Consider the following 19,043-nt stretch of genomic DNA (forward strand, 5'->3'; position numbering starts at 1 on the left):
CAGTTTTAAGTTCATTAGAATAGTCCTGCCTCTGGAGCACATGGGAAGGATAACCCACAGGAGATGGGTTATCAGAAGCCTCTTCTCCAGCAGCAGAGAAGAGGCTTCTGATAATTAAATGATGTCCTCATTTCTACAATCTTGAGACTCTGCAGAGTTACTGAAAATCTAGTTGTCTGTACAGGAGCTGAGATAAGAAGGCATGGCAGTAACACCACCAGCAGTAATGCAACACAAAGGGAAGCCAAGCCAGAAAGCTGCCATGGATAAAGGGCAGGGGGCATTTTCATGGCCTCTCTAGTTTTCAAATTGTAGCCCAGCCAGTTTCCTAAGACTATATCCAGAGTAAGCCAAGCAGGTATATACATTCAAGCTACAAGTGTACACCTCCAATAGATGAGGGGATTAAAAAAAAAAAAATCAGCCTCCAACTTGTTATATCTGCTTTGCCACTGGCAAACATTTCAGCCAGAAATGTAATGAAGCTCTTGTGCATGTTCTCTGAACCATTGTTTTATTTTATTCCAATTGAAATATTGTGTTACTGTAATGGTTGCGGCAGTCTCTCCAGACAAGATGGCATTCTACATGCAAATATAAAAAATAAATTATAAATCTACTGAACAGGAAAATATGTAATATAGCTCATCAAAGCACTGAAGGAACAGAGGACTGCTTGTCTCCAATGGCTTGCGCAGATTCTTAAAAAGCAAGGGCTAACATTTGTCTGGCTGATGCACTAACAAGGAAATATTTCCAGCTCAATGAAATTGTGCTGGTTGACAAGTAGGAAATGGAAATGAGTCTCTCTCCCTCTTAATGAATAATGTGAAGAAATAGAATGGATCATTATTTCATTCTTGGATAAAGGGCTTTGTGACGTAGTCTCTCAATCTTTTTCATCATAGGAACATAGGGAGTCCTGCATACCAAGCAAAAAGTTAGAGCTTTTCCTATCACAACTGATCCATGCTGTGAAAAGGGCCAACTCGAGTTTCTGCCTGTTATGCAGCTGTGAGAGACATAGGAACACTACTAGAAAAAAATGCTGGCAACTCTGTTCTAGGCAGCTATTACTCTCAGATGCAGGCCAGGCCAGGGGGCACGGGGCAAAGGGTCTTGCTGCAGGTTAATGTTCATTAAGCAGCTTGCATTGTAGCCATTCACAGACAGGAGGAGTAGGAACCATCATGCTCAGGAGGGGGGAAAAGCCATCCAGTTTCCATGACAGAACCCCCAAGGCTATCACGCCATCACAAAAAAGTAAGTGGTTAGCCACAAACACAACTATTCCCGGTAGGTTTAGTTGTTTTCTTCAAATTGTGGAAGTTCATATCTACAATTCTACAACGAAAGCTTTTGGCAAATGTACCAAGCCACCTTTTGCAGAGAAACACAATTCCTGTTTGGCATATTTATTTTAACATATCTGGTGCCCCCTTTCTCCCTTCCTCCTAGCAACTACATTATGAAAATAAGCTGTGTTGGAAACCCACTGTGGAAAAAGACTTCCTGAAGAATTTTTTTAAAAAAACTCTCATGGAAATGCATAGTTATTAACTAAAATGACTTTTGTTACCATGAGGTACACCTATAGAAAGTCTAACAGAAAGTTCTTCAGCCACGAGTGCATTACCAGCTTGTGAACAATTTAATTGCGAGAGTTGCTTTCTCAAATGAATAAACTGAAGCTGCAGCAAAATAAGCTTGTACAAATAACACAATTGCAATCACCCTTGTAAGCAATTGCTTGTCACAAGAATAACCCTGTGACCCTAAAGTTAATAGACTTCCCTTTCATTCTAAATCTTACCTGGGTGATCTTTTGTCAGGTCATACAGCAGGAGGGGAGGAAATTTGCAGAGGAACGGAGCTCATTTTTTGTAATTGGTTATTAGTCTGCACAGCAATACCTTCCAGTCTGCCTGATCACTTTCAAAGTTGGCCTGATTCATCAAAAGCAGCCAGCTTGGCCGGCTGCCTCAACAAATCACCCCTGAATAACCTGAATCAACTGCCATTTTGAGGCCCATCTTGCTGGCAAAGTGGTGCTTTTTTCTGGGGGGGGAGAGCTGATCTACCAACTGTGATGGTGAGTAGACCAGCCCTCCCCTCCAGACTTGGCACGTCAGCTCACCTCAGAGGACTAGCCTTGGAGACCAGTCCTCCGAGGCAGGTTGGCATGCTAAGTCCAGAGCAGAAAGCTGGTCTGCCCATTGATCCCAACTGGTAGACCAAATCTCCCTGGAAATAAGTGCCATTTTTTTTTGCATATACTTTTTATTCAATTTTCACAACATCAAAAGACAAACACAAATAGTACAAACACTCACAAACACACACAATAAGGACTTCCATCTCATCCTTGGAACAAGTGTTGTTAACAATAACCAGGATCTTGCCTATAGGTTAAACATTCTCTCCCCAGTAGTCCATATAACGATATCTGTTAATTGTTATCAACACATCTGTATTGGCCCAAAACATCTATTCTCATATGCGTTTTATATCTATCTAAAAAGAAAGTATACTCCCTCGCATCTAAGTTTTGATTCTCCATATGTCATGTAAACCAAAGTGCTCAGCCATATTGAAAGAAAACTCTTGGTAATTTCCCATCATTTTTCCTCAAATCTGTTGTATCTCTATCAGCCTACGTTGAGACAATTCCATTAAAGTCTCCCATTAGTATAATCTGTTGCCTATCTATCTCTGTTAGTTGCTTTTCCAATTTTCCATTGAATTCTGCTTTTGCCTCATTGGGGGCATATATGCCCAGTACTATGTACTTTGGATCTCCAACCTTTATTTCTACCACCAATACTCTTCCATAATCATCTTTATATAACAATTTTGGCTCTAAAAGGTCTTTTGTATAAGAGACTATGCCCCCTTTTTTCTTAATATCTAGGGTTAATACTAGGGTTTCAAATTGCTAACCTAGTGCTTTATTCTGTAAATACTCCATTCTGTCTCTCCATTCTTATATGCACTTCCTGTAGGCAAATCAAATCCAGTTTTCTTTTTCTCAAACCATGAAATATTTTTTAGCATTTTATTTTTATGTTTAAGCCATTTACATTTAAAGAAAAGAGTTTTAATTCCATACTGTGGAAATTTGGAATTGAGTTGGATTATGCAATCCCTGTACACTTTATGGGAGGCTACAAAAGTGTTGTTTACTCTGTAGGCATCTTCAACCAGTCCTTCTATGTTAGATATATCCACCTGCAAGAGTTTAGCTAATTCATTTGTCAGAACATCTAGTAAATTTTGAGTAGTACTTTCTGGAATTCCCCGTATTCTAAGCATTCTTTCCCTCTGCACTATTTGCAACATTGCAATTTGGTCGGCTAATTCTTCCTTTTCCTTTTCCAGTTCTTTTATCTCCTGGCGTACAGCTTCTACTTTTTTAGAAGTTAACTTAGTATCCTCCATCGTTTTCTTGCTTATTTCTTCCAGGTTGTTACATTTGTTTAAATTGTCTGTGATCCCTTGTTTCATCACTTGTACCTCCTTATTCAGCTGCAACATATCTTGCTTTAAAACCTGTGAGTCTGCTTTTATCTGTTGTATATCCTCTTTAAGAGTTTGCATATCATTAACCATAGACTGTACTACTTCATTATTTGTATCTAGTTTACTATTAATAGCCTGAAGCAACTCCCAAATTTCACCAGTGGACCTTTCCACTTGGGGAATCGTTCCCACTGATAGTTTCCTGGGCATATGGGTTTGGGTTCCAGTTGGAGTATTCTTGTTCTTAGACATTCTAATATACAAAACTACAGTAACAAATTGGATGTTTACAACAAGGTTAACTCTTTCGCCAATATACCCCTCCTGTAACTTCAAAAGGGAAGGAATAGTTTCCACTTTGAATCCAATTCACCCTTTAACTTTTTTGAGTTCTTTACTCAAAGTGTATCTGTTTGTTCACTCTGTTATATAGTCACAGGTTTCCTCAAGTTCGTATTTGTAGACTCACACTAAAAATCAGCTGTACCAAAAAGAAGGTAGAAGCTATACTTCACGCTCTTCAAAGGATGCCCAGAAGTTCGCTGTAATCCCCTCCATGTTGTCCAGCATCGATTCTTTACACTTAGAATGAAATTGTAGACTGGCAATTTAATGTCTTAGGGTACTTTGACTAGCTTTGGCTAAATTAGTTCACTTTAAATTACTTCAACAGAATTGGTAGCCGTTTGAAAACATGAAGGTTAGAGTAGGCATCAAACATCTCTCTTTTCCAAAGATACTGCAGAGGTATAGCTCTTTTTCTCTGTAGATATACTTATAATGTTTTAGTCACTCTCCATATAGAGTTATAATATCTCGACCACACCTTGGCATCCAGAAGCAGCCAGGAAACATTGTTGGATAGGGCTCTCTCGCAAGTTGTTATTTTCCTTGTTCTTTTGGATGAGATTCTTAATAAATTCCTTTGTTACCTCATTGGCATTTAGTAGAAATTGCAATGCTTCCGAGCTTGGTTTTCAGGCAGCCTGAACTCCACACTGCAGAACTCTCTTTGACTCTAGCCCTGTCACTCGACTGGTGTGAAGAGACTGCAGCTTCCCCGTGCCCCTTCGCAACAGGAGCTGACTTCTCTGGGCTGGTGAGTCTGTTACACCTCCCACTTTAATCCGGTGGGGTGATGGGTAGTTATAGAGTGTCCCCCCCCCCCAGTTACTTTCTGCAGGTCTTCTCACAGAGACTTGGAGACTCAAAGAGAAGCGTCTTGCTCGGTCAGCGTCGGAACCGGAAGTCCGAAATAAGTGCCATTTTGGGGCCCGTTGCCCCAGCAAAACAGGCCTAAAAATGGGGTGCAAATCACCCAAACTGATTTGGGTCAAATTGGGTGTGATTCTCCTTGACCCCGAATTGGGCCCTCCATTTTGATAGTGATTTGATTTGAGGTCAAATGTGTGAATCATCCCCAATTTGACCCAAATCAATTCAAGAGTAAATCGATTTGCACTTCCCTACACCCCATCTCCTTTGCATCCAGCGCTAACTCCTTGTATACTTAATATTCTCCATGGTTTCACCCTCCTTAGCTCTCTCAAAGTCTCTACCCATGACCTTTGCTCCTCCAGTGCAACCATCTACAGCTACCCGAAAGCTACTCTCTTCAATGACTGACCCATGTGCTTTTGGGGGGCTATTCAGGGAACTCCTTTAAGAACATAAGAACAGCCCTGCTGGATCAGGCCCAAGGCCCATCTAGTCCAGCATCCTGTTTCATACAGTGGCCCAACAGATGCCGCTGGAAGCCACAGGCAGGATTTCAGGGCATGCCCTCTCTCCTGCCCCTGCAACTGGTACTATATATATATGCTTTTTGTTACCACTATTCAGCCTCATTTAAGATTTCTTTACTTCATGAGCTGAGCTTCAGTGAGGGGGGGCCCATTTTAAAATCTTGTCTCTGGGCACGCTCCAACCTTGCTACGCTCCTGCATGCAACCAATGGATAATTGTTGGACAGTGTCAATTACATTTGAAGAATGGACAAGGGAGTTGCTAAGTTCAATATCTCCACCTGGCTAAAGAGGTGATTTGTGTTGACAGCCTGATCATGCACTGGGTGTACCTGCATGGCTCAAATTCAGTGGCCAAAACAACATATGTAACCCACTTATGTGTGTGGGGTTTCAGACACAAGAATGTTCCTTTTACATGTGTGGTTCACAGTCAACAGTGGCCCTATTCAACCCCAGCACAACATCCATCCAGTGTCTAATGCTGGTGTTTGCCTCATCTTTCTTTTTAGATTGTGAGCCCTCAGGGGACAGGGGACCATTGTCCTCTTATTAGTTTTTTCCTATGCTGTGAACCACTTTGCAAACCTTCATTGAAAAGCATATGTTTATAGTAGTAATGGTGGTGGTGGTAGTCGTCATCGTCGTAGTAATAGTGAGATCTGCACACAGGACATCTTATGCTCAATGTGGGAATTCATCTGCATAAATAAATTTGCTTTCATTGTGTGATTTGTAATAATAGGTCCAGAGGCACACTAATCCCCGGACCTTGGGGACAATCTCTCAACTGTGCAGGCACACCTCGCACTTTGTTAAAGAAACTGGCCTGAACAGTGTCCAGCATCCTTCCAGTCTCTCCGCTGCTGGAGGAGGGGAGAGAAGGACTGCTCTGCTCCCCGTTGCAGGCCCCTTCGGACATGGTAAGGGGGGAGGGAGTTTTTAAAAACTCCAAAAACCAGAGGTTTGGCTGGCCGGGCCCCCCAAAGGAGGTTTCAGGGCTCTTCACATGCGTGGGTGGACTCGCAGCTGGGGGATCCGGGTGGTCTGGGTGCCCAAATCAACTTGGTGCATCCCTGAATAGGTCTGTTTTTTTCGTACAAATCTCCAACTCCTGGAGTCATATGACTCCATTCTATTTTATTCTATTTTATTTTTAACTAAAGCCCCTAAATTATAAGAAAATATCTGAAAAGAAACATAAATGTCAAAAATGTATTTATTCAATTATCTTTATTATTATTTTATCGTGATTGACTTGAATGTGACTCATAGCCTTGTGTGTTGCTCTGCATTTATTTGCTGTGACATGAGGTATTATAATAATATGACTGGTAGTTATTTATTTGATCAATTTCATCCCAACCCTTATATTCTCTGAATGCATTCATCCTTAGTTATAGCTTTTCTTTACAAGAATAAAAAATGCAAAAGAGAGCGAGAGAGCGAGCGAGAGCGCACGATTAAAAAATGACTAAAGGAGATGTTCCTGTAATAAGTTACCAATCTTCAAATATACACATTTCTGTATTCCTTCTCACACGTTACTACTACAGTACTGCCAATATGAGTACAAACATACATGCAAATCAGGAAAAAAAGTGTGGGGTGGGGGTGGGGGTGGGTAATGGACTTGACTGGTATTTCTTGTTCTTGATCCAAAGCTATACGGGATCCCGGGATCCCTTAAATTTGTTGGAAAGAAAGTCTGTGAAACCATGGAGATGGGCCTACACTCTGCCATGATGAGTCAATATAATATAATATAAATATAAGGAGGTAGCTGTATAACTGCTAGACCCCGATTCCATAGCTCTGATTCAGAAGATGTGGTAGTGTCATGAAAATGTACCTGTAATTATGCCCTGTTCTACAACATAATCTTGGGTCCCAATACATATGAACTGTAGCCTCTTTCTTTATGATGGACGATGGTGAGATACTAGGGCCCTCATCTAGGATCTCCAACCAACACATTAAGAACAGGGATGAGTCCCAATCTAACAATGAGGAGAAAGAAACAAGGATGAGAAAGAAGTCTCAAGACCCCATTCCATTGACAGGTTACTGTCATTGCTGAGAAATGGGCCTCCAGACTCATATCCTGATTGCCAGGAATGGTGAAGGCCAGGGGTGCTCAGGCTGAGACAACCTTCAGGACAGGTAATGCACACCTGGGTTCTTAGAGTGCAGTCCTGAGAAGTCTTAAGCAGCTTTTTTACACACAGCAGGTTTATGAAGAGGCTTTACTGTGAACTCAAAGTTGTCCCAAAAAACCGCTGCAAATAGTGGATTTTTTCACCCCGGATATATATCAGGCTACAGTCTAACACTCAGTGAAAAACCTGAATTGTGTGTGAACTGCTCCCTGATAACTCGCAGGGACTTCAGGGTAAATCTGAACACACACCCTCCATTCCAGAGGAGGGCGTTTTCCAGACGACGAGATTTGTAATGCTTAAAGTGTTGCAAAGTGTAATGGAATGAGAAAGTAGTTTGAAACCGTGAGTGCAGCAATTCTCAGGCAGTATTATAGGCAATGTGACAAGGTTTTGCCCGTCCATACTGCCCGTCACTGCAGCGCTTTTCCCAGGCAGCGAGCATCCATATTCCACCCCTGGAACGCATTCACTAGCCCCTCCTCCTCCTCAATTTTGGGCCAATGGGGTTGTGGAGGGAGAGGGGGGTCATGGACGTGACGGAACTATTTTTCACCTTTTGTTATTGCAGCCTTGTGCAAGCAAAGATAAAAAAAATTAAGAATCCAATGGTGGAGAAGGAGGAAGGAGGCAGAGGGGAGGCGAGCACTCCACCAGTGAGGGCAAGCAATCTGAAGACCAAGAGAGGGGAGCGGGCTGCCTGGGAGGGGGTCTGGTCTTTTTGCCCACACACCCCCCCCCCCGAGCAAGAGCCCTCATAAAAGTGAGTGGTTGCCACTCACTTCTATGGGGGACAGTAAAACTCTGCACCTGGGGATGATATTGTGGTGAGGGTAAAATCTGCCCTCCAAGCTTGACATTGGGTGGCCAAGCCCTCACTCATAAGGATCTCTCACAGGGTCACTCACTCCCACAGGAGTTGTCAAAACCTGCAAGCATCCCTAACCACCCTCACACATCTGTGGCCAGGTCTGGCAGGGTCAGGTGGCAAGGCAAACACTCAAGCCCAGAAGAGCTTAATGAAGGAGCTGGTTTGGAATGGAGGAATTATATAGGAACCAGGAGGAGCCCACCTCCCCTCCTGGATCTCAAGCCAGCCCTGATCAGAGGCAGGTGCCTGAGCTGGTCTCTCTTTCCTCCCAAATAAGCCCATTGGGACAGAAGGCTTGTACAGGCAGGTGACACTTTGGTTCTGGGTGCTTTCCAGATTAACACCTACAACCGTGTCACAACCTGTCTGCTAAGTGTGCTTCTGTACTTCCTGGGTTGTGACACCACAGTCCCTATGCTGTCAGCAGGGTGTCAGACATTTCAGATGCCTTGTTTCGGATTTTATTGCTGCAGTTTAGTGCTGTAACATTGTATGTCCGTTGCAAAAAAAGTAGCTGTATTTTCTGTTGTAGATTCTGGGGACCATTTTCCATTCGATCCTGCCAAGCCAAAGCATTTTACCATGGTTGTAGACTGCAATGCACTCTATGTGGGACTGGTTATCCAGTCATTGGATAACCAGCTGTTGAAAGGAATTAACCTGCTGCTTTCTGGAGAGCTGCATCCTGGGTATTGCCTCTTTGTTATGCTAGAGTGTCAGGGCCCCAGCTAAGGGAGAGGGGGCCTGTGTTTGCCCCTCTCCCCAGCGGCCCCTTGGAGTGAGGGATATAATGAAGAAAATAGAGAGAGGTGGAGCTATGGGGCCCTCAGGAACTGTGGGGCCCGGGTTCTTTGAAACCATCTGCTCAGTTATAGCTACACCCCTGTAGGGTGTGATGGAATGTTTTGAACTGGCTTTTAGTCAAACAGAGAGGGATTTCTTGGTTGAAGTACAGGTTGGAGGTTGTGGCTTCATGGGATATGCTGCAATCTGAAGCTTTGAGTGAGACTGTCCAAACTGTACTGCTAATATGTTCTTCATTAATGTGTGTTAAGACTGGCAAACTGAACCAGGATCCCATAAGAAAGAAGGTACACCCTACTCCTTCAAGAAGCCAATAATAAGCAATTTTCTAGATTGTAAACTTGTGGGCAGGGCTGCCTTGTTAATTTTATGTTGTAGCACCAATTAATTTTATGTTGTACAGTTTCTTGTTTTTCAGATGCTTAAGAAGTTATCTATATATTTATTACACTAAGGTTGTACGTGGCAAGCCTCGCCCACTCAGCGCTAAGCACATGCATGGCATGAGAGAGCTGGGGCAGCATGATGGCGGCTGCCGAAGCAGGCGTCTTGGGGGCAGTGAGCGCCTGCATGGCAATCTCCGGCGTCGGGGGCTTAAACACTTCCCTCGCGCTCAGCCGAGGAAGAGCAGGAGGGCGGTGGAGGAGGCACGGCGAGGAGAGAGAAGGCGGGAGACAGGTGGAGATGCACAGCTGCTGCCGAGAATGGGTAGGAGGGTGGCAGAGGAGGGAGGGTAACAATGGCGAGGAGAGAGAAGGCAGGAGATGGGCTGAGGCGGGCAGCTGCTGCCAAGGAAGAGCAGGAGCCAAGGGGGCAAATGTTCTGCGCTGAGTCAGCGAGTTAATTATTATTCATGGATTCTCCTTCTTTGTATATTACAGAATTCCAGAAAGCCTGGTCAATAAAGAACTGTGTGAGTGGTGAATGCAACGCCTCAGTCCATAGTGAGGATTCATTAGGTTTGTATCCTTAGTAATAAGAAGCAGCCTCACTGGCGGAGCGGGACTGCTGGCGCTCTGCCAGACCACGCCCCTGCGTCTGACCGTCAGACCACGCCCCTGCATCTGACATCAGACACAGGGGTGTGGTCTGGCCGAACGGAGCCTTGAGGCTCCGTTAGGCTGACTCAGTCTCAGTTGCCCTGGTGCTACGTTCACAGTGCGCAACCAGGAGCGGCTCTTCCCTGTCTTTGCAGGGAAGAGCTGCTCCTGGCTGGCGCTGCGAACACAGCGCCAGCCTTTGTTTAGCTCCCGAAGGGGCTGCGCAGCCCCCACTCAGGAGCTAAACTAGCCTCCCCACGTCTGACGTCAGATGCGGGGGGCATGTCAGGGCCGCTCTCACGGCCCCTGATTGGTCAGCGACTCGGGTTCTTTGAACCCGTTGGCCCAAGGGTGGCTCCGCCCCGGAGCAGCCTATTAGAAGGCTGCCATGACTAGTGATGGGCAAATTCCCTTGGCTTGGTAGTTGGAAACTTTCTTGGTAGATGTTTGAGTGGGGGAAATAATCTATTTTCTGAGAGCTCTCTTGTGACTTGTAATATTGGCACATACACCTTACAACTATCCCTTGAGAATTGTAATTCCCAGCACCAGTCCTAGTGGAGTGCCACTTGTAAATTCCACCACCGCACCTTCCAAAACAAACACAGCTGAGAACAACAGAGGATTTTAGATCTGGACCAAGTACAATGTTTGCTAGAAACAATCAAGATAATTAATGCAAATAGAGAAGCGATTCACCAAAGGTCTGCTCCATTGATGGTCTGGTTATATGGATAATAGCAATCAGTGGGAGTTCTAGCAAGAGCAAGGGCTTAACATTCAAAAAATGCTGTGCATAACTCTACAAAGCAGCTAGCCTGGGCTCTTGGTCTGCTGAAGGCTTAATGTATTATGTTAAATAATTACATTAATTAGACTAAAATTAAATGATTTTTCACTCTCTTGTCCCTCTTCATAGTTTCTTAACACATTTTCCAGAAACTTAGGAGACCTTGAATCTCACAAGTATGGATGAGCTCACTGGTTGGCCAAGCACCACAGAAACGATGGTGAGCAAAATACAGTGTATTTTGTGTACAGTGTATCACCAAATGACACTCTTCATAAAAGGAACAACAAAAACAAACACACCTATTAGGTTCAATTTTGACTTCATTAAATCTTTTGAAATCAAACACACAAAGGTAAGGTAAAGTGTGCTGTCAAGTCGATTTCAAAACACATACCTAAATTATAGACTTGATCCATACCACCATCACTGGGGAGTTTCCTTTTGTGCTTCCAGCTGGAGCACAAGGAGCAGAATTAAGGTTGTAGCAGGTGGGAATGGTCTTTGGGTAGGGTCAGAGGTGTTCCACCACACAGGCCATTAAAACAAACCTGAGAGCTTCAATGTGAAACTCTACTGCAGGCCTGCTCAATTTTGGTGCCCCAGCTGTTTTTGGACTACAACTCCCATAATCCCTAGCCAGAGTGGCCAATAGCCAGGGATTATGGGGAGTTGTAGGCCAACATCTACAGGAGAGCCAAAGTTGAGCAGCCCTGCTCTACTGGATTGTAAATCTAAAAGATTCAACAGAAGTCTGAACTGACGTACTTTGTTTACTATAAGAGGCATACTTTAACTTAAAAAGCTGAGAAACTCAGTAAGACATCTGCAGAGAGCCTGAAGGAAAGAGAGGAGAGTCCTTAGGCAGGCCTGAAGCAAGGCTTGGTGTGCTGAATACTTCACAGTTTACTATTGCTACAAATGTGGTGTTTATAAAGCACTTCAGTTTGTGTTACTCAAGACTAAAGGGAGACTGACCCTTGCAATGAGATGGGAGTCACATCTTTTCACTGAATAAGTCATCTGAAAAGAAAATAAGTTGTTCTAGTAATAACTAATCAGCCTGCTTTCCTTTCACTGTCTCTACAACTGGACTAAATTTGGTTCAAATTGAGGTTCACAAGTTAGATCTCATGCACCTCAAATGTTCATGTATCCACCATCTTGGATCAAGGTGGATGGCATTATTATGAACTATACCATTGAGGTGTCCCTGTGTGTCTACAACTGTATCAAATTTGTTTCAAATGGGTTAGACAGTCCTCAAGTTAGTGCACTTGCACCTCAAAAGTGCACATATCCACCAACTTGGATCAAGGTGCATGACATCATCACAAATGACACCATTTGGACATCTCTGTCTCCAAATATAGCTGTAGCAAATGTGGTTCATCTCAGTTAGATTGTCCACAAGTTAGTGCATTTGCACCTCAAAAGGTTACGTGTCTGCCATCTTGAATTGGGTTGGATGACATTGTCACAATCAATGCTGTTGAGGTATTCCTATATGTCCCTACAGCTGTAGCAAATTTGGTTCAAATCGCTTAAGCAGTTCACAAGTTTACCCACTTGAGCCTCAAATGTTTACGTATCTGCCATCTTGAATTGAGTTGGAGGACATTGTCATAATCTACACCATTGAGGTGTCCCTACGTGTCCCTACAGCTGTAGCAAATTTGGTTCAAATTAGTTAAGCTGTTCACAGGTTAGCCCACTTGCACCTCCAAAGTGTATGCGTCCGCCATCTTGGATCAGGGTGGATGGCATCATTACAAACTATGCTGTTGAGGTGTCCCTGTGTGTCACTCACTGCAACTGTACGCAATTTGGTTTAAATCGGTTAGACAGCCCACAAATTAGCCTGCTTGCGCCTTGGATGTTCATGTGGCCACCATCTTGAATTGGAGTGGATTACTTCATCACACACCACGGCATTTGGGCATCCCTATGTTTCTCTACAGCTGTTGCAAATTTGGTTCAAATCGGTTAAGCAGTTCACAAGTTAGCCCACTTCTGCCTCAAAAGTTTACGCATGTGCCATCTTGGATTGGGGTGGATGACATTATCACAAACTATGCCATTGAGGTGTCCATGTGAGTCACTCACTGCAACTGTACCTAATTTGATTTAAATCATTTAGACAGTCCATAAATTAGCCCACTTGCGCCCCAGATGTTCACATGGCTGCCATCTTGAATTGGAGTGGATTTTCTGGTCGAATGACCATTAGAATAAAGATTTTATTTTGATTTGAATTGGAGTGGATGACATCATCATCACACACCACACCATTTGGGCCTCCCTATGTGTCCCTACAGCTGCAGCAAATTGTTCAAATTGGTTAAGCGGTTCACAAGTTAGCCCACTTGCGCCTCAAACGTTTATGTGGCCGCCGTCTTGAATCAGGGTGGATGGCATCATCACGAACTACACCATTGAAGTGTCCCTACAACTGTGCCCAATTTGGTTCATATTGGTCCAGGCATTGCGAAGTTGATAGGGGGAGACACACGGACACACACACAGAATGCCAGATAGTCTCATAAGCCTACTGGAAAGTAGGCTAAAAAGTGAGAGGAATCTTAATGAACATGCCTATTTCATGTATAATAGGTCAAAGAGATGGTAAAACACTTGTTATCTTCCTTGCTACAAGGACAAGAAAGTGGTCTTGCAAATTAGTTTGTTTCCTTTGATCTGTGCATTATTTGTCTTCCCTTTGTGCCTCGTAATTGCTGGAGGTAGTAAGACAGAGTACTGTACTTTTTAATGTCAAAATGGAACATAAGCTATGTTGATTGTCAATGCAACACGACAGAAAAGCCACCCAGGTAACAGAATGCCGAGGGCGCAATTGATTTCCTGCCAGGGAGTCTACGGTTTTGTTCAAAGAAGAAAACACAAGGCCCTTCTTGTGCTTTATTGCTGCTGCTTTCCCTCTGTACTGAATTTAATATGGACAATGTGGATATTAAGCTGCACATACTCCTTAACTGAAGTGAAGTCTAATAAGTCTGCTGGCTATAAGCGGGATGCTTTCTTACTAAACTTCCAATGACTATATCTCTGGTCCTTTACGACAACTTCTGGGTTGTTTTTCAATTTTATATCTTTCCAAGCACAAGTGCCTTCTGCCAAGGATACAAATGGATAACATGTTTTTCTGGAACTGCCCTAATGTTATACCAGACTATAAACTCAGTTAATAAACAAGGATGAAATGGTTTGCTCAAAATCCACAATATATGCCAATGTTGGAAGGCACATAATCACTCTTGTAGGGAGGAGTAACAAAGGCCAGAAGAAAAGCCCTATTCACACATTATGTTCAGTACTTATACAGCAAGTGTAAGATGTGTATATAGCTATACAGGTACAATTATTCACATGTTATGTTGAACACAGATAGTGCAGCAAACATCCTATCTGTACAATGCATTTGAGGGGCCTGTAACCAAGTTCCTTTTTTAAATGAATGTACAGAATGCTCTCTGTACTCTCATACTTCTGAATAGGGCTATGGTGACTTGTTCAAGACCCATTCCCAGTGTGTAGTCTGGTCAGTTGGCAACAATAGCCTGGCTTGTTCCTATGCTTTTAACAGAAGTCTGATGCGCAGAAATAATTAGGTAGAGCATGGAGATAAGCATTATCATGTCTACAACTTTAGCTGCTGTTAAAGGCACAGGAGCATGGACAGGTTAAAAAGTTGGCAACTCTACTAATGAAAGTGAAAGACACTGGCCCACATGATGCCCAGGCTTAGACTTAGCTCCACCTTCACAAGCAGCCGGTAGACTAGCTGTGCTCAAGGCTTCCCTTGCAGGACAGTACATGGAAAGGATGATATATGGACACTTTTTTGCTTCTCTCCCCTCTTTGCAAAAGCCCTTTTTGTTGCCACGAATATGTCCCTGAGGGTTGCAGAACCCTCAGGGACACATTCCTGGCAACAAAAGGGCTTTTGCAGGGAGGGAAAAAAAGGAAAAATTGCGTTCTTATCCCCCTCCCTATGCACTGCGAGGCAAGCATTCAGTAAGCTAGTTTACCAGCTCCTTGTGAGTACGAAGCTCTTGCTCCACCCTCCTAAGCCTGCATAACATGTGGGCCACTATTTTGGTAAAGAAATAAATCCAGGTTGTTGTTTTTTTAAGTGCTCAAGAAGGAATCGTACAGTCTAGTCACAAATTCCACTTGTCTTAATTAAGCATTCATACTAATTGTACAATGGATACCCTGATGCAAAGGGCCAGCGAAGGAGGCAGGCATTACTGAAATCCCATTTAAAGCAGGATTTAATATGGGGATTTCAGTAACGTGTTAATGTTTGAAGTGGGATATATTCTCTCTGAATGAGAAAAATCAATGACGAACATGCAAGGTCTAAATCTGAGCTGGAAGTGCAGTGGGAATTATTTTTTAATTAAATAGAACATTTTTCAGTTTAGTACTGACTAAAGTAATATGCTACAGTGTCAATTTGCTTTTCCCTTTCAATCTAGTTTGTAATAAGAATCCACGTATTCAATGCGACTACCAGCTCACTTCAGAAGACATCGAAGTGCTAATTCGTCGGTCCTTACAGATATGCTACAAAGATTTTTTCTCTTTGCTCAGCCATATGCAAAGGAAGCATAGAGATGAGCTGCCGGGTGGTTGGTAGCAAGAGGCAATAACTGATATCTTAACATGCAATCATTACTAGTATCTTCCAAAGTGGTAGATGGAGCATGCAGCATCTTCTGTGAAGGTACAAATAACCAGTATTTTTCATTCAAGTTGTCCTTTCCTGCAAGGTTCTTTATAAAAACTTCAGGATGTGTGTGTATGTCTGTGTGTCTGTGTTTCTTAGACAAATCTCCCAAATTCAGTGCAAAAGACCTGGGAGATTTGTCCAAGAAAACACACACACACACACACACACACACACACACACTTACTTTAATTCTAAAAGACATATTAACCGAATAAAATGCATTATGCTGCACCATGGCAATGTAAGTCAGCGCTCAAGAGAACTTTATGCACAGGAAAGTTATTACTTCATCAATTGAACAAATATTCCTCTTCATGGACAGACAATACATCACCAATGCACACTGCTGACAGAGCAAGGATATACCGGTACAGCAAGAAAGCAGCCTAACCAATCTTCCCAACTAACTGAATTGGTGCAGTAAGGAAGCAGCAATTTTTGACATCGTCCCTTTTCCCAGAAAGCTTTCTGTGCCATCTGAAAATAGGCCCCCAAGGGCTATGTGGCCCTTGGGGACCTATTTTTGGGTGGCATAAAGGGCTTCCTGGGGAAGAGGAGGGCATCAGTGCAGTTAGTTGAGAAGTTCTGTTAGGCTGCTCTCTTGCTGCACCAGTGCATCCTTGGTCTTTATCAGCCACAGATTTACATAGATATTACCCCCACTGGTAGCCTGAGCAACAACATAAGATTCCCTGCTAACTGGGCAGAGAGGCATCTTTTACAGCAGTGACTCTCTTATATTTAGTAGGGGGAGAGCAACTTCCTTATTCATCCCAGCTTAGCATCACTTCCAGAAGCTGTTGCTAATGACTCCCTTTTATTTTATTATTTATTATTTTATTTATTCGATTTCTATACTGCCCTTCCAAAAATGGCTCAGGGCGGTTTACACAGAGAAACAACAAATAAATAAGATGGATCTCTGTCCCCAAAGGGCTCACAGTCTAAAAAGAAACATAAAACAGACACCCGCAACTGTGCTGGGAGTGGATAGGGCCAGTTACTCTCCCCCTGCTAAATAAAGAGAATCACCACGTTAAAAGGTGCCTCTTTGCCAAGTTTGCAGGGTTGATCCCCTTGTCTTTTTTGAGATACCAAATCCCTTTGGGATAGGGAACAGTCATTTCTTGCTATGTAAATGTTTTGTAAACTTTTTGTTGGAAAGCAGTATATAAGTGTTCAACATAATAACAAGTTTATATGTGGTCATTTGTGATGGGATAGCTTTCCATGTGTTTTTTTCCAGCAATAAAACTTGTACGTAATTGCATCACTATGTGGTCAGATTTAAAGCACAGGGTGATTTTTTATTGTTCTGTGAAGTGTGACTCTAAATAAATCTGACTACAGAGAGGTGTACTCACAAAGCTTCATCCTAAGAGAATGATTTATCAACATGTGGTAGCTTTTACTTGCCATTACAGAATCCACCTATTCGATGCAATTTCTACCTATTCGATACATTTCCACCTGCCTCCAGGTGGTCTTGGAGGAAACTGATTATCTACCAGGCATCCCCAAACTGCGGCCCTCCAGATGTTGCTGAACTACAACTTCCAGCATACCCAGCCACAAAAAGTTGTGTCTAGGGATGCTGGGAGTTGTAGTTCAGCAACATCTGGAGGGCTACAGTTTGGGGGTGCCTGATCTAAACCATTTCAAACTAGCTTTCAGGTGATGGGGTGGAAACTGCCTTGGTTGGCCTGATGAATGATCTCCAATTTGGAATTGACAGAGGGAGGGTGACTCTGTTGGTCCTTTTGGATCTCTCAGCGGCTTTCGATACTATTGACCATAGTATCATTCTGGAACATCTGAGGGGATTGGGAGTGGGAGGCACTACTTTGTAGTGGTTCTGCTCCTACCTCATGGGCAGATGGGGTTAGGGTTCTGGATGGGGTCACACTCCCCCGGAAGGAATAGGTACGCAGTCTGGGTGTGCTTCTGGATCCAAACCTCTCCCTGGTGTCCCAAGTTGAGGTGGTGGCCAGAGGTGCTTTTTATCATCTTTGGCTGATACGCCAGCTGCATCCATTTCTTGAGATGAATGACCTCAAAACGGTGGTACATAAACTGGTAATCTTTAGGCTGGATTACTGCATGGTGTTCTATGTGGGGCTGCCTTTGTACATAGTCCGGAAACTACAGCTGGTCCAGAATGCAGCAGCCAGGTTGGTCTCTGGGTCATCTAGGAGAGACCATATTACTCCTGTGTTGAAAGAACTACACTGGCTGCCTATATGTTTCCAGGCAAAATACAAGGTGCTGATTATTACCTAAAGAGCTTAGGCCCTGGGTATTTAAGAGAACGTCTTCTTCTCCATGAGCCCCACTGCCTGTTAAGATCATCTGGAGAGGTTCGTCTATGGTTGCCGCCAACTCGTTCAGCGGCTACTCGGGAACGGGCCTTCTCCATTGCTGCCCCTGGTCTTTGGAATGTGCTCCCTGTTGAAATAAGAGTCTCCCCATCTCTAGCAACTTGTAAAAAGGCACTGAAGAAACATTTATTCACCCAGGCTTTTAATTAGATTTATGATTTTAATTTTTTAATAATGCTGGTTTTAAATGATTTTAATGTTAATTATTTTAATGTTTAAATGATGTTAATTGTTTAATTTGGTTTTTATTTTAATTGTTAATTGATTCTAATTGTTCTTGTTTTGATGTAAACCACCTTGAGCCATTTTTGGAAGAGTGGTAAATAAATCAAATAAATAAATTATAAATAATCATACAAAGTTATCCAGACACCGAAGAATTCAAAGCAGTCCTGTATTCATGATTAAAGCCTCAAATGCATTAGGACTCCTGTTCCCCTCCACCCTACCTTAATGGTAGGTTCCCCCCCCCCTTTTGATCTTTGGCAATGAACAAAGAGGGGACTTCACAATTCGTACTGTGGCTTCGGCTGTATATTAGGCTCTGTGTAAATTGTGGGCTCGAGATCTGCTAGTCATGTCTGATTATCAGACGATCAGAGAGTCGAGTCAGATAGATCTCAACCTGCTGCTTCTCTTATGCATGATAAGGCTGGAGCCTCCTAATGAAGGAGCCTCCTGGAGCCTCCTAATGCACCTGTTTCTACAAGGTCTTTCCAATGCATACGTGGCACATCCTTTACTCGCATGTGAAGGGTGATCACCCAAATCATCCTTCTACATGCGCTACAAAACCCTGTTTAAACAGGGGTTTCCAATGCGTGTAGAGGGGTGATTTGGATGATCACCTCTTATATGTGAGTGAAGGGCATGCCAAGAACAAGTTGGCACGTCCTTGAGTGACATAGGGATGGGCGTGTTCATAAGGAGGCTCCAGCCTTATCGGGTGTAAGAGAAGTGGCAGGCTGAGGTTCATCTGAA

Source organism: Hemicordylus capensis, chromosome 1, assembly GCF_027244095.1.
Source record: "Hemicordylus capensis ecotype Gifberg chromosome 1, rHemCap1.1.pri, whole genome shotgun sequence".
NCBI lineage: Eukaryota > Metazoa > Chordata > Lepidosauria > Squamata > Cordylidae > Hemicordylus > Hemicordylus capensis.